Below are 14,176 nucleotides of genomic sequence, written 5' to 3'. Positions count from 1 at the left end.
GCTCACTGCATTATAGCGTTCAAGTAATCCGATTAAAAACGATATGTTCAAATGCGATACGGTTCCGACGAACCTGAGGGTGATTTCCTTTTTTGGGACCACCAAATTGCTTCGGAAGATGCCCGTCGTGATGCACCGTTTCGAATCGTATAGCATCGTGATGCTCGCAGGATACGTAGAGAATGCTTCGGAGCTCCATTTATTTTGTTAAAGAATAAAAAACAACAACAACAAAAGAGCGGAGTATTACGTAGCGTGTGGTTGCCGCACGTTGTTTTGATAAACAAAGAGAAGCTAAAAAATGGCACGAACAACGGTACAATCGTTTAATAGGGTCGCGGCTGATGCGACGCTGCCTTTACGAATCGAGGGATTTTTTTTGCTCACATTGCTCACATTGTTGACGAAAAATCTGCTTAAAACAAATATTTGCTGAAGGACCAAAATATAATGATAAACTACTAGTATGTATAGGGTGTTTTTTTTAGAGGTATAGAACTTTAAAATGAAATAAAACATAAAAATCATGGTATTGGCTTTATTGGAAAGATTTAATATGATTTCATGGCATATGGGCGCAATTTTCAACCACTTTTTCGAGCAGCTGGAGCCGTATATCGGAAATAACGCGGCGAATGTTGGCTTTCAAGTCGTCCATCGTCTTTGGTTTATCGGCGTAGACTAGAGACTTCAGATATCCCTACATAAAATAATCTAAAGGTGTTAAATGAGGTTCATTACGCGAAATAATGAGCTTATCGAATGTTTTCTTCAATAAATTGATTATGGCATGTTGCGCCGTTTTGTTGAAACTAAAGCTCTTCCACATTAATGCCATTCAATTGAGAAACAAAAAAGTCAGTAATCATGTATCTATAGCGCTCTCCATTGACTGTAAAATTCTGGCCGGCATCATTTTCGAAGAAATATGGACCGATGATTCCACCAGCCCATAATGCACACAAAACAGGGACTTTTTGTTAATGTAACGGCGACTTAATAATTGCTTGTAGATTTTCTTCGCTTTGACCGTAAAATGGACGTGGCGCATTGTAAGTTTCGCGAACTGAACCATGATTTTCGAAATAGATTTGCATAATTTGCAAGTTTATTCATGGTGAAATGGCAAATTAAACTGAGCACAAATCAGCTGTCAGATGTCAAATTGGCTGTCGCTGGAAAAAATGTTGCCAATTCGAATTCGTGCAAACGTTTTTTATTATTTACTGTGACTTTTCTGTTGCAAAACGACGTTAGCCCAATGCATTACAACGGGGGTAAACACTGTAAATCAGTGACATATATTTTATCAATTTTAAGCCGTTATTATAGCGGTGCTTGGATTTTTCTGGACAGGATTATTCCGAACACGAAATTTGCGGACAATTTTTTGCGGACAGAAACTTTCCGGACACTGATTATTTTGGACATAGGTCATTCCGGACAAAAATATATTTTTAATATTATATAAAAAAAATGAAGGTAAACATCTGGATTGTTGAATTTTTTACTACGTAGTTTAATGTAGCAATCAACTAGAATTAAATCCAATGAATCAATATTTTTACTGTGTGAAAAATACGTTTTTTACAAGTTTTTCAAAATATCCGTTGTATATATTTTGATTATTTTTATAACATTTTTAAGTAGTTGACAGATATTTAAATGTTAAATAATGATTGGTAGGACTTTTAGCGACGGTCTTTACGAAAATAAATGGTAAAAAAATGCTTTGTACACAAATTTATTGCGGAATAAATTTGTATAATCTGATTTGTGCATTGTTATTAACTGACAAAGTAATTCCCAAGTATGTATGTGCCCAAAGTTACATGTATTAATCCTTCGCGTAACTTCCAACATTTTTTACTATTGTCTTGCCTAAATGGCATAGTTCTACATTACTTTTATGATATTTACTTTATTTAAAATTATTTTTTTATTATTTTAAATTATATATATTATGTTTTTTAACCTTTAGAAGTCCAAACGCATGTACACTGCCGGTCAAAAGTTTAAGACAAAAACATGCAATGATGTTCATGTCACGAATTCATCCATTTTGCTTTTAAATAATAAAAGAAAATATGTACCAAATTAATTATTATTTATATTTACCATAATAATATTACATTATATTTTTTCTAAATCGTTAATAAATTATTATTTTATGCAGAGTCGTAAATGCAGATAACCGTGACTAAAGCGGTTCAGATGTTAATTATGCGTCAGTGAAGGTTTAACGACTCGATTAAAAATTTTTCTCTGCACATTTATTGATATGCATTTGAAATGACTAAAAGCCTTAATCTGGAGAGTGTTTGTTTCGATTTTAATTGAATATCATTCAAACCTTTTACACGCGTTGTTTTTGCTGACATTCAAGTTTAAATTCTCTTGCTATAATGGGGCGGAAAAATAATCTGACACTTGAAAAAAGACCTTCAAACGTTGCATTGCTCAACATGACATTTTTATATATAATATTGTTAGCTTAGACCAGCAGGATGTATGTATGTATAATATATTAACGAATATCAATGCTACTTGAAACTATGCAATAAAAAATGATGCAGAGCATTATAGAGGAATTTATCCTTAAAACAAGATTTTTCCTGTACATGCATTACAATAGCTTGATATTAAAATTGTGTTGGATTGATTGACAGATCAATTGAATATATTTTTTTACCTATTTGAAGACAGTCATCATAATCTCAGGGTCTTCATCTTCATCTGATTATCCCTCATAACTGAGAATCGTGATTTGTATCGATGTTCGTTATATGCTTCATTAATTTTCTTGATTCGGCGGCACGAATAGTCGAATCTAACCTGTGCCAGTGACGCAAATTGTTGTTTTAAGCGATTTTTTATCACAAAGCCAGTATGATACAAGTCGGTGACTAATACTGGAAAAACTCAGATTCAAATTCCAGATGGAACCTAATGATTTTTTATCTAGGAGATCGGTTTAAACGATTTTTATTTAGCTAAAATTTCGATCAACTATCATATATTAGGTTTTTCTAGATTTTCCTAATCTTACAGATGAATTAATTAAAATAAATCACCGATCATTCCATGATTCAATGTCAACTCTAATGTATTTTTATTTATATCGTATCTGTGAGATTATTATTTGATTTGAATTCCGATCGATTATCATAGATTAGATTTTCTTAAATTTGCTTAATGCTTAATTAAATATATGGAATTAATTCAGTCCATAGATAAAAAAAAGATTTTTCACTATGATAAATAAATTTACAAACATATGTTAAAATATAATACAGTAACGTGTAAAAATAAAGCTGAATGGCTCGTGCAAGAAGAGCGTTCTCAAGCGCCGACGTCCTGTCCGCGACGGGTCAGAATAAAGGACGCGATTGCACTCTAAAATACGCATAAAAATACTCAGTTTCACAACACGTCTTGCTCTAGCTTATTTATCCTTAACTGATTTATTGTACCAATTTAAACATATTTTTTAAGTATTTGAAATGATGATTAGAGATAGTAAATTTTATCTTGTCGATAACCTAATTCAAGAATACACAATAATATTGAATATCTCACTTTTTACGATTTAATATTATGATTTTTATCAATATTTTCACCATAAAAGCTGTCAATCAATTTAATAGATGCCCATTAAAAAAACAAAATATACATATAAACATTTAAGTTTATTGATATATCTTAAATTCTTTATGATTTCGAGAAGTGATACGTTTCTTGCATGCTACTGTACTTGATGTTGATTTCTAACCTTTTTATGTTTATATTATTATCACAAAATAATGAAGATAAAATAAAATGATAGTGAATTTAATTTAAGGCAAGAAACTAAAAATTTTAATTAATATAATATTTTTGTTTTCCCTCTCTTATTGAATCTTAATTATTGGAGATTATAAATCTTCTCGATTCATTTCCAATCAACGGTTTTATCATTAATATTTTTCCAATTTTCAAATACATATATATCTCGCTTTTGTGTATGTTTATATATTTCTCAACGGTATTTATCAGCAAAGATCTGATGTTATCGTCCAAGTAAGATCTGATTTCATAGTACATTAAGACTAAGATAAGATTTTATATTTTTGCTATGACGTACCGTTTTTAGATATCATCGATTTTTGTGCAGTTGGTACATAATAACTTCCACTACAAATATGACTTATATATTTGGATTTGAATCTTTAGTAAGAATCGACCTCAATTATATATATACTATAAAACAGAAAATACACGTGTCTGTCTGTTTGTATTTCTGTCACAAGAAATCCTCTTAAACGGCGGACAGTAGCGACGTGACACTTGCACATGCCATTCTTGCTCCCATTTATAATTAAATTGTGCTTTTTAAACTTTTAACAACATTATTAATTGATAGATTATATATAATGGGTGTTACATGAAGTACGGTCCACTGTAATATTTTTATTAAATTTTCAACATTAGCTTTTCAGTTTTTAACTGATTAATTGGTGTGCTATATTTTGTGTGTGTCACTTAAGTAAGGTTTAAATAGGGTAAATAAAATTAGTATTCAGAAAAAAAACATCCCACAGAGACTGCATTACAAGTGATATATGACTGGTTGTTGGCAAAGAATACGAAAAAAAAATTATTGGAATATTTTTTTTTTAATAATAATAGACAGAAGTATAATATTAGATAAATTAGAGATTATAGGTACAAGTGAAATAATTTTAATTTAATTATTTAAAAAATTGAAAGCAAAAAGTTATTCCAAAGAGAAAATAATATCAAACGGTGTACCACAGTGATTCAAATTAGGACCATTGTTTTTTAAAATATGTATTAGTAATATACATAATTAATAATATAGAACAATGTAACTGTTGTATATTATTAATGCAGTCGACCCCCCTATATCGTAGATATTGGGACTTCATTATAGGAATACTACGTTATAGGGGGCTAAGCACCCATACAAAATTTGAGGTTAGGTTCTTTCGACTGTATTTTGTGAATTTAACGAAATCGGAAAATCAAAGTTTTTCAAGTTAAGCATATAAGTCTTTCAGGCTAATAAATCATTCACTTATAATACATTATTGATTCATAAACTTATGTTTTACAAATGTTCTTTGTTTCGCTTCAAATGTTGGTTTGCTATTACTCATAAACGCCATCCTCATTATATTTAATAAATTATTTATGGAAATTTCTAAACAGGCTAATGTAGTCACAGGATCAATATACTTTGTACGCCACTGTATGTTCTTTTATTCCATAGTCATTATAAAAGACAGGGTAGAAAAAACATAATTATAGCCATATTACTATTTGTTTAATGATGTATAAATATATTTTATATAAATTACTTAAATCTCTGTATCGAACGAATATACAGTTAGAGATCAAAGAGTTAATTTATGAATTACTCTTGTAAAACAAAGCCTTTTCATTATTTTTAAAGACTTTTGCATACTTTCGCGAAAGTTCTTTACAGTCACGCTCTACGTTGTTTTAATTACAGCTATTCATACGTTGAAGTCTTGGCTACCCCTGTTCTAGATCTATGCCATTTGTTAGAACCGTCGGATATACCGTGTACACATCCAGGGTTTCGCTATCACGCCTTTAGATTTCGAATCGTGGAATGTTCTTCCTTTGCACCTACACACAGAGATCCAAATCCCAACAACCTTTGCGAAGTCACGCAACGACATTTTCAACTACACATTCCTACCGTGCGGCATTTGCATTTGTAAGAACTCGATCTTCGTGAATCTGCCCTGGTAGCAAGTCTAGCCTGGCCATATATTTATATCGATTAGATTCGCCGAGAAATCGCGTAGGATTCGACACGAGCCCACGGTTGCTTACATCCGGATCTCTATAATACGAGGTGTGATTAGTCAATTGGCTCAACTTGCTATTTCAGCAACGCCGATATCAATTTTTGTGGTATGTATAATAATAATATGATATCGGCTGTGGTGGGCTATTGTGTAGTTTTTATCATAGGACGTGGTCAGGACATGTTGATACTATGATACAAAAAATGTGCTGTTTTGTGAGTGGGAGCTAGGCGTCGTTAAGATTATTGTAATTTAGTTAGATTTAGATATTTGATATCTATGTGGGAATTAAAAAAAATAAAGAAATACAGATCGATCTATAAAGTGTTAGCTGATAAACTAATAGTATTCATTGTCAGAACATTGACGCCAAAATATTTATGTATGGCTGAATTAATTAATCATATATGTTAATCGTGTATGAATGCAAGTTGTTAACATTTACACAGCTGCTCACTACCCTATGCTACTTTTGTCTTTATTTAATTCTAGAATCATATCCGTCGACATATCCACGCATTGATAATCTAATCGCATGTATGAAAACGCCATTTCACAATCATGTTTTCAAATGTAATAATAACACGAGTATTTTTTGCAGTTTTTAAAACTTTAGAAATATACTTAATATACATGCGCAAGAAGTTCTTTACTTTATAAATGCGGCTAGGCACTCTTTAAAATGATCTATAAACCACAAAGTGGTATCTTCTATTAGGAGATTTAATATGTTTGCTTATCTATTATTTAATTTATTAAAAACGAATACTTTCTATTTCATATAATTATTTATATTGACCACTAGTTTCTTTTACGCTCAAATTTTCCAGTTGTATTTGGAGTTCAATCTCGGATGTCCATTTTCAGGGCGTATGAGTAGCGCTGTGTCGCAGGCGTGCAGCGGTACACGCATACATATCTGTCTTGGGCTTAAGCAGCAAATGGCACTAGTTTTTCGATTAATTACTGATTCCATAATTATACAACGAAATCGTGCGATCTATCTAATCTACGTTCGTTCATATAAATGTTGTTTTGCATTCACAGTGTCAAATGACCAAATTATCACAACACGTTATTGAATTTATGGGAGTTATATATATTTATGATATCTATGTACGTATATAAAAATACAAATGTGTTTTTACTGACATTTTACTCGGTATGAGAAAGTCGCTCATCTTTTTCTAGATTAAAATTTCAGTTTATGATTTACTATCGTGTAACATTTAACTATCTAAACATATTACACTGTGTGATCAGGGCCGCCGAGAGCGAACCCGGGCCCTTGGAAAACAATGATTCCGGGCCTCATGACAAAAATATAATTTTATTTATTTTTAACATCGTAATATAATTTCTTGAATAAATAATAATAAGTACGAATTTTTACAAAAACATTTTGTTTTGTGGATAAATAAAGATCATTCCATAGTATATACGTGTATTAAGGTTTTTTCTGCAGTGCCCCGCCCTAACTTTGTGGGAGGGGAGGGGGACCATATAACGATGCTATCATAGAGTTAATGATTCGTAATGATTTTTTTTCAAAACGTCTAGAGTATTATTTAATTACATTTTTTTTATTTTTTTTGCTGTCCTACTAACTACTTGAGAATAATTATTGAATATAATTTTGATAAAAATTGAATTTAATAAAATATTTTCAAATGGTTTACAACCGCTGCAGTTTTTAAAATAAGTAGTGGTCAGCTAAATTTAGAGCAGGTAGTGGGAAGAGAAACAGAGATTACTGATTCACACTCCGAAAATAATGTTTGCAAATATAAGTTTTATGACCAAGTCTAATGCCTGCACTACACTCTCTGGAAGTTGGCCAAGGTTGGCAAAGGACAGAAAATATAGTGGGTTACTTCGGTCGAGTTCGGTTCTGCCCGCTCTAAAATCTCTCGGAAGTTGTCCGAGGTTCAGTCGACTTGGCCAGCTTCGAGCGCTTCCGAACATTGTCGGCGAACGGACCGAAGTCAAAGGAATCGAAGTCGGAGTTGCTCTTTCGAGCGCGAGCGGTAAGATACTTCCCCTTTCGCTCTCTCGCGTGTTAAGTGACGAAAGTGAGAGAGATAATAATATGTTTTTTGCAAACTGAGATAGAACAAGTAACTCGGTTCAATTTCAGTATGCGCGTAGGCGTCCTATGGTCAACACATATGTCGAGCGCTGCATCGTGGTCACGTGGTCAAGTTATAATACCACATGCTTATCGGGGACTTCAACAGACTCTTACTGACATCTTTGAATATTTTAGGGCATCAAGAGGGATTAATTATATTTTTGATAGTATATTCTTCTAACAGATATCGTTATTATATTTTTTTCATATAAAATTAAATAATTAAAAAATAGTTATTGGTACTTGATTTTGTTAAAAAAAAATTTTTCGAATATCCTTACGTATTTTCCTAGATCGGTTTATATAAATGTCACACCATAACGAATTCTTATTTAGAATCGATGGCGACAAATTCTAGGATAGTCACAGATGTGGTGTTCGTATTATGAATTATCATTTTTATGCCTTATGGCATTTTGCAAAAGCCGACAAAGATTTTGCGTAAATTGAATATTTACGACCGAAAAGTTTTCACTGATATTGTATTGGTGAGTGCCCACACAAACTTTTATATTTATTACTAGCGTAATTTTAATAATATGACAATTTAAAATTTGCGATTATTTGGCACATTTTTCGATCGCGCGCAAATATGCCGACTGTACATGACAGAAGCCGCCATGCATACGTCATTCACGACCGTAGTTCGGACGGCATATGAAATTTGCGATAGTGTGGTCGCTTACTCGAAGTCGTAGGTCTCGACCGACTTCAGTTGTAACTTCGGTTCGGACAACTTCCAGAGAATGTAGTGCAGGCATAAGAATTACAGTTAGCAAATATTTAGTTCCGATTTACATGAACATTTGCCGGTCTTTTTTTGGCTTTTTATATAATGAATATATTTGTGATGAATTATTATTATATTAGGTTTATTATTTTATTAATTATGTATCAAAAATGGTATCTATTATCATTTTAAATAGCTTGAAGTGTATAAACAAGTACCATTACATATTTAGTGTCATTTGACGTGAGGTTTGAAAGTTTGGCGGCCGCTGACTCAATTTACTGGAAACGATCCCAGTTGTTATTAGATAGTTAATGTAACTAAATTAGTTTATTTTAATATAAATATCATTAGACGATTAAAAAATAATCAGGGGTAAATCAATTTGAATAAAAATCTGCATTTGTATTTAATATAAAACTCATTTTTTATGTCTTTATAAAATGCTGCGAACGTTGAGAATGTAACGGACCACTTCTGCCTGAATTTTAAACCTCAAAGTATGGGCGTAAAAAACGGTTTAACGCTTACCTCAAAACATATGCTAAAGTTTTCGTTTAAATTCTGTTTTGAAATTAAAAGTGGTGCAAGCGTAATGACGTTCGATCAATTGATCCTAATTTATAATTCAAAACTAATTTAATTTTTCTATTCTTTCTTTCTTCTCTTATATTATATTGCGTTTCTACAGAACTTTTACTCCTGAATATAATATTTACTCCATAATTGTGTAATATGTTAAAAATGCAAAGGAAAACTTATTTTTTAAATATATCTTTCTATTCGATTCACAGTAAAGTATGTTCTCTAATATACCTTTGAGCTGGCAACGTGATCGTCTACTCTCTATTCGTGTGCAAAATTAAACTGTCACGTTTTGCAACTAAAAAAATCATGACGTGACGATAACGTGATTAGGAAGATCAGCATTGGTTGGAGCATTGCATGCTAAAGATTAATAAATGTTTGTGAAAAACGTTTCAATGAATATTTACCTACCTTTATGTAGCGTATTGGTTATTCTGATAACAGTTTATTGACGCTTACACTATAATCAAGCGATTCGTCACAGTCTTTGTTGTTTAAAAATGCATCGATCACTCTTTGTCTATTAGTAAATGTGGCCGTTTAGGGAAATTACCGGATAATTGTCCGAGCCGCTCCGCCGCTCAAATTACGTGGGTTTTATTAAAATTTTAAGAGTTTTCTTTGTGATGTAACTAAACTCAACGACCGTTGACACACTCGAGAGCTCGAGCGTAATGATCACCGTTATCTGGCTGACGAATTTGACACAAAGCACTGGATGAGAAGACTGATGATCTTTGAGACAATGCAACAAACGGCGCAGTTCTCGCAGAGAGTTCAAAGCAGCGATTGGAAATCTCTTGATAGTCAAGTGGTGTCAACCGCGGGATATGCATACGTAGTACACGTCACACTCAAGAGTGGTACAATTAACTCAATTGGGATAAGTGTCTGGTAGCTTCGCATCCGGCGAACGGAATATTAATGTGGAGCTGGATATTTGTGCACTCTGTGCCATTCTTGCCCTATGGATCCGTTCGATCGTGGTGTCCCACGATATCGGTTACAAATGCTCTCCAGTAACACTAGCACAAGTGTTTCTGATTTCTCAATATTTTTTATGTCTTGAGAAAATCTATTCTTATTATTTTTAACACTCGATCCATTGATGCAGTAATGCCATGATCCAGTCTGATAAAATGATTCGTCCCTTTTTGATGGACGAACATTGTTTTAAAGATGATCGAAATCTTTTGGAACTAAATCCAATCCATTGAAAAGGGATGCTGAGTTACCGAGTGCTGGAGTATAATCAGAATTCCATATCGCTTTCTTTTTATTTCTTCGCGAAGTTGATGTAAAGGTTCGAGTAGTATTATCCTGTTACGATTTGACCCATAAAAAGGTTATTTACCATACTTTTTTATGCGGTTTTTAGTATAATTGTGGTCAACTCATGTCTCAGCAGTAATAACAGATCTTACCATTAAAATATTAAGATAAGCTTCATAATGAAGTAGCAAGTCTCAAAATGAATACGTTCTGTATCTGAATGTTGACAAAAACCAGATCGCAGATTTTTTTGACATGCCTTAAACTAATTATTCAAAATGTTTTGAACAAATTCATATAAAATCGCCACAGTCTACGATTTCACGAGTCTTGATTTGCTGATCTGGGACGATCATACAGTAGCAGTTCTTTGTTGATATTGACCAGCAATAGTCGATGATTAAAACCTGAAAGACTTGGTTCGAATCCCATATGAACCTTTGTATTTTTCAATTAGTGGAGATTAATTAAAATCGAGCTAGGTCGTACATAAGTATTGAAAAATTCATACTGCGTGTATTTTTTTTTAATAAGCTACTTCAGATCATAGAGAATATCATAAAAATATATATGTATATAATAAAAAAATATATCATCTTTGTTGTTTTCCTTTCTATGTTTAACTCAGCTGACAACTTTTTTACCATGGTATATAAAGTATTAGTCACGCTTTCATGAATTTGCTTTTGTGCTAAACCTTTTTTGTGCAGGTATTTGATCACTATTCTATTTTTTTTCTATGGCGATGCAAACTTTACTTCAAATTTTTTATAAAAGCCAGAAATCAGCGGATTAACCTAAAACTGCAAAGATATTAATGGTAGTTCACATAACCTCAAAAATCGCGCGTCTCTATGTGAAATATGTATATTAGTAAAAAAGATTAAAAGAAAATTTAATTAAAATTTTATTTAAAATTATATTTTTAAACGTGTTTCTAACTTCCTTACTTTTATCTTTATTTTTTTTTAGTGACGTTTTTAATTTATTAATAACTGCTATTTTTCTCAAAAAAAAAACATATAAATGTGAAAAAAAAATTTTTTTTAATTTATTGTTATTTCTTTTTAATTTAAATATATGTGTAATACACATTTTATCAACTTTTAACAAGAAACCTATAATTAATTTTATTATATAATTGTAAATAGTAGCTAATGTCTTTAATTGAAAAAGTGATATTTTTCATGTTCTCAATAACCCACCTAAATGCCCAAAAATATATATTTTTTTTTTTAAATTTTAATTTATATTTTTAAAAGTTTTTAATTGTTTATGCTCCAGCGAGTCACTTGTTGATATTTTTTTGTAAAACAAATTAATTTTTTGAAGAAAATTAAATTTTTATTTACAAATATTTCTTTTTATTGGTAAAGTTAATAGTACTAGTTTCATTTATCAGTAAACCAAATATTTTATATTTATTTTCCGAAAAAGACACTGAAACGTATAGAGAAAAAACAGGTAACCCACTAATTATTCGATGGCGTTTAAAGGGTTCAATATCATACTTTTATCTTTCATTTTTTTATGGAAGTTTAACAAGCAAACTGTAATTAATTTTTATATATAATAATTGTAAATTGTAGGTTATTTCTTTAATTGAAAGTTATGTCTTTTCATTAAAAATACATATATTTTATATATTTTATGACGGGCTCCAATATTATTATCATATTGAATCGGTAAAATAAATTCATATCTTACCTAATTCTTTCACATATTAATGATACAGAACATTGTTCTTTTCTCTTTCTTTATTCATTCGTACCTTATACAGGTATAATAAATTCTTCCCTAAAAAACGGCGGTTACTATATAGTAAAAGTTATAAGTCTTAGACTAGTAAAAGTTATAACTCATTTTAATGACAGAATCGTTAGCTATTGTAATTTAATCTTTCAGGTTTCAATCGATTATTATATACATACATATGTATCACAGAATTTGCAAATACTTATTTTCTCAAATCAAAACCTATTTTTTAATTCAGTGTAACCTCGATATACGAGCAAAAAAACGTATAGCTTTATTTAAAAATAAACTTGATCAACAATATAAATATGTAGTACTATGTATTTACCATTTCAATTACTATTAATCCATTTCAATTTTCCCCATTGGAATGGATTAATGGCATTTCAACTTATTTCATTGGGGAAAATTGATTTGACATATGAGTAATTTGAGTTACGAGCTTCATCACAAAACGAATTAAATTCGTAATTCAAAGCACAACTGTATCTAAATCAAAACAATACTTTAAATGTTTTAGGCGTGTGATATCTTTAATATTACATAAAGGAATTTTAAAAAGTAGAAAGTATAATAATTATTTTATGAAGTTTTTAAAGTTTGTTTTGAAACAAAACATAGCACGTGTAACAACTAAAATGTCAGTTAATATGTTATTGATCGGTGTGTTCATATATATAAATAAAATACATCATATTTACATGCAAAATTATATATAAAAAAATAATCAAAGACATTATTAAGATTTTTTAGAAATCATGACGCGTTTGACTATTGACTATTTTTTGTGATAATATCTTTTGTAAACGAAAAATTCAATGCCAGTCGATTGAAATACATTCAATTTTTCAGTGGAAGTTAGATCATCATCACCATTGTAAAATTATGTAGAATATATAATTTAGTTTAGTATTTTCCTGCATGATATGAAATATTTTCAGGACTGTCATCATCTTAGACCAGATTTGATTTTGCTACTACAAAAGATTGTTGAGCCTTTTTCTTTTACTATTTGTATAAATATGTCTTCATTCGAAATTATATTTTTTACTTGATATGGGTTTTGAAAATGAGAAGCTCAGTATTTATTTTAGTTTTTACGAAACAGAATTTTAGTACTGCTTCTGTGGTTCAGTAATTTGATGTGGCTAATTTTTTAATGATTTTAACAAAAATACCACAATCAATTGGCATCTTTATATTCTCATAAATCTTGTCTAATAATTTTGTTTTTGCCCTTATGTTTGTAACACATCTGCGATTTTTAATATATCACCAACCTTCCAAATATCATTTTTGTATCAGAAAATATTTTTTCTCGATAGATTGCATTCCTTATTTACAACTTCATAACATTTATAGTTTATCTCAACTGTCAAATCATTATCGTTGTAATATTTATATTATCCTGAACTTTGTGTCAGTGGTGTTTATTTTTGTTTTTAATACAAGTCTGTTGTTATTTAATTTTTATGCTTGCTACAATTAAGATCAAGAACAGTTTGTATTTATATGGCAGTTCACGTGAACTTTTCTGTTGGTATATCCGTAGGCTCCAGATACAAAGCGGGTTCAACTCTAAATTTCAGCTTCTGCGATCTTCGATGGCTTAAATTTGGGAAACATTTCTTGAAAATTTCTCGAGAAATTAATAAATTAAGACCTAGCTCGATTTTTATAAATTATTTGTTTATTCATAATTTTATAAATATATTTTTTACCCATTTAGGAAAAGCTAGATAAATCAAATCTAAAAGTATCGATTAGAATTATATTTAATAATATTTTTGAATTGGGTGTATTTGGGGTTTGAACCTATGTCCTTCAATTTATAAGCAATGCTCTCGCCACTGCTCTATC

The 14,176-nt window shown here is 30.7% G+C and overlaps 1 protein-coding gene and 1 long non-coding RNA gene across 3 annotated transcripts in view; both read left to right on the top strand.

The window, feature by feature from the left end:
* The window catches only part of Graf (GTPase regulator associated with FAK), a 102,202-nt gene that overhangs the window by 8,039 nt on the left and 79,987 nt on the right, over nucleotides 1-14,176 (top strand). The window lies entirely within an intron of this gene.
* Nucleotides 2,268-4,570, top strand: LOC148231325 (uncharacterized). Its single transcript, XR_015810979.1, has 2 exons — nucleotides 2,268-3,106; nucleotides 3,521-4,570. It is a non-coding gene; the product is annotated as an uncharacterized LOC148231325 (long non-coding RNA).

Source organism: Plectrocnemia conspersa, unplaced genomic scaffold (genome assembly GCF_051122295.1).
Source record: "Plectrocnemia conspersa isolate PC_06_02 unplaced genomic scaffold, ASM5112229v1 ptg000010l, whole genome shotgun sequence".
NCBI classification, from domain to species: domain Eukaryota; kingdom Metazoa; phylum Arthropoda; class Insecta; order Trichoptera; family Polycentropodidae; genus Plectrocnemia; species Plectrocnemia conspersa.
Note: the sequence above shows the minus strand (reverse complement) of the source record. Positions and strands in the feature narration are given on the sequence as shown.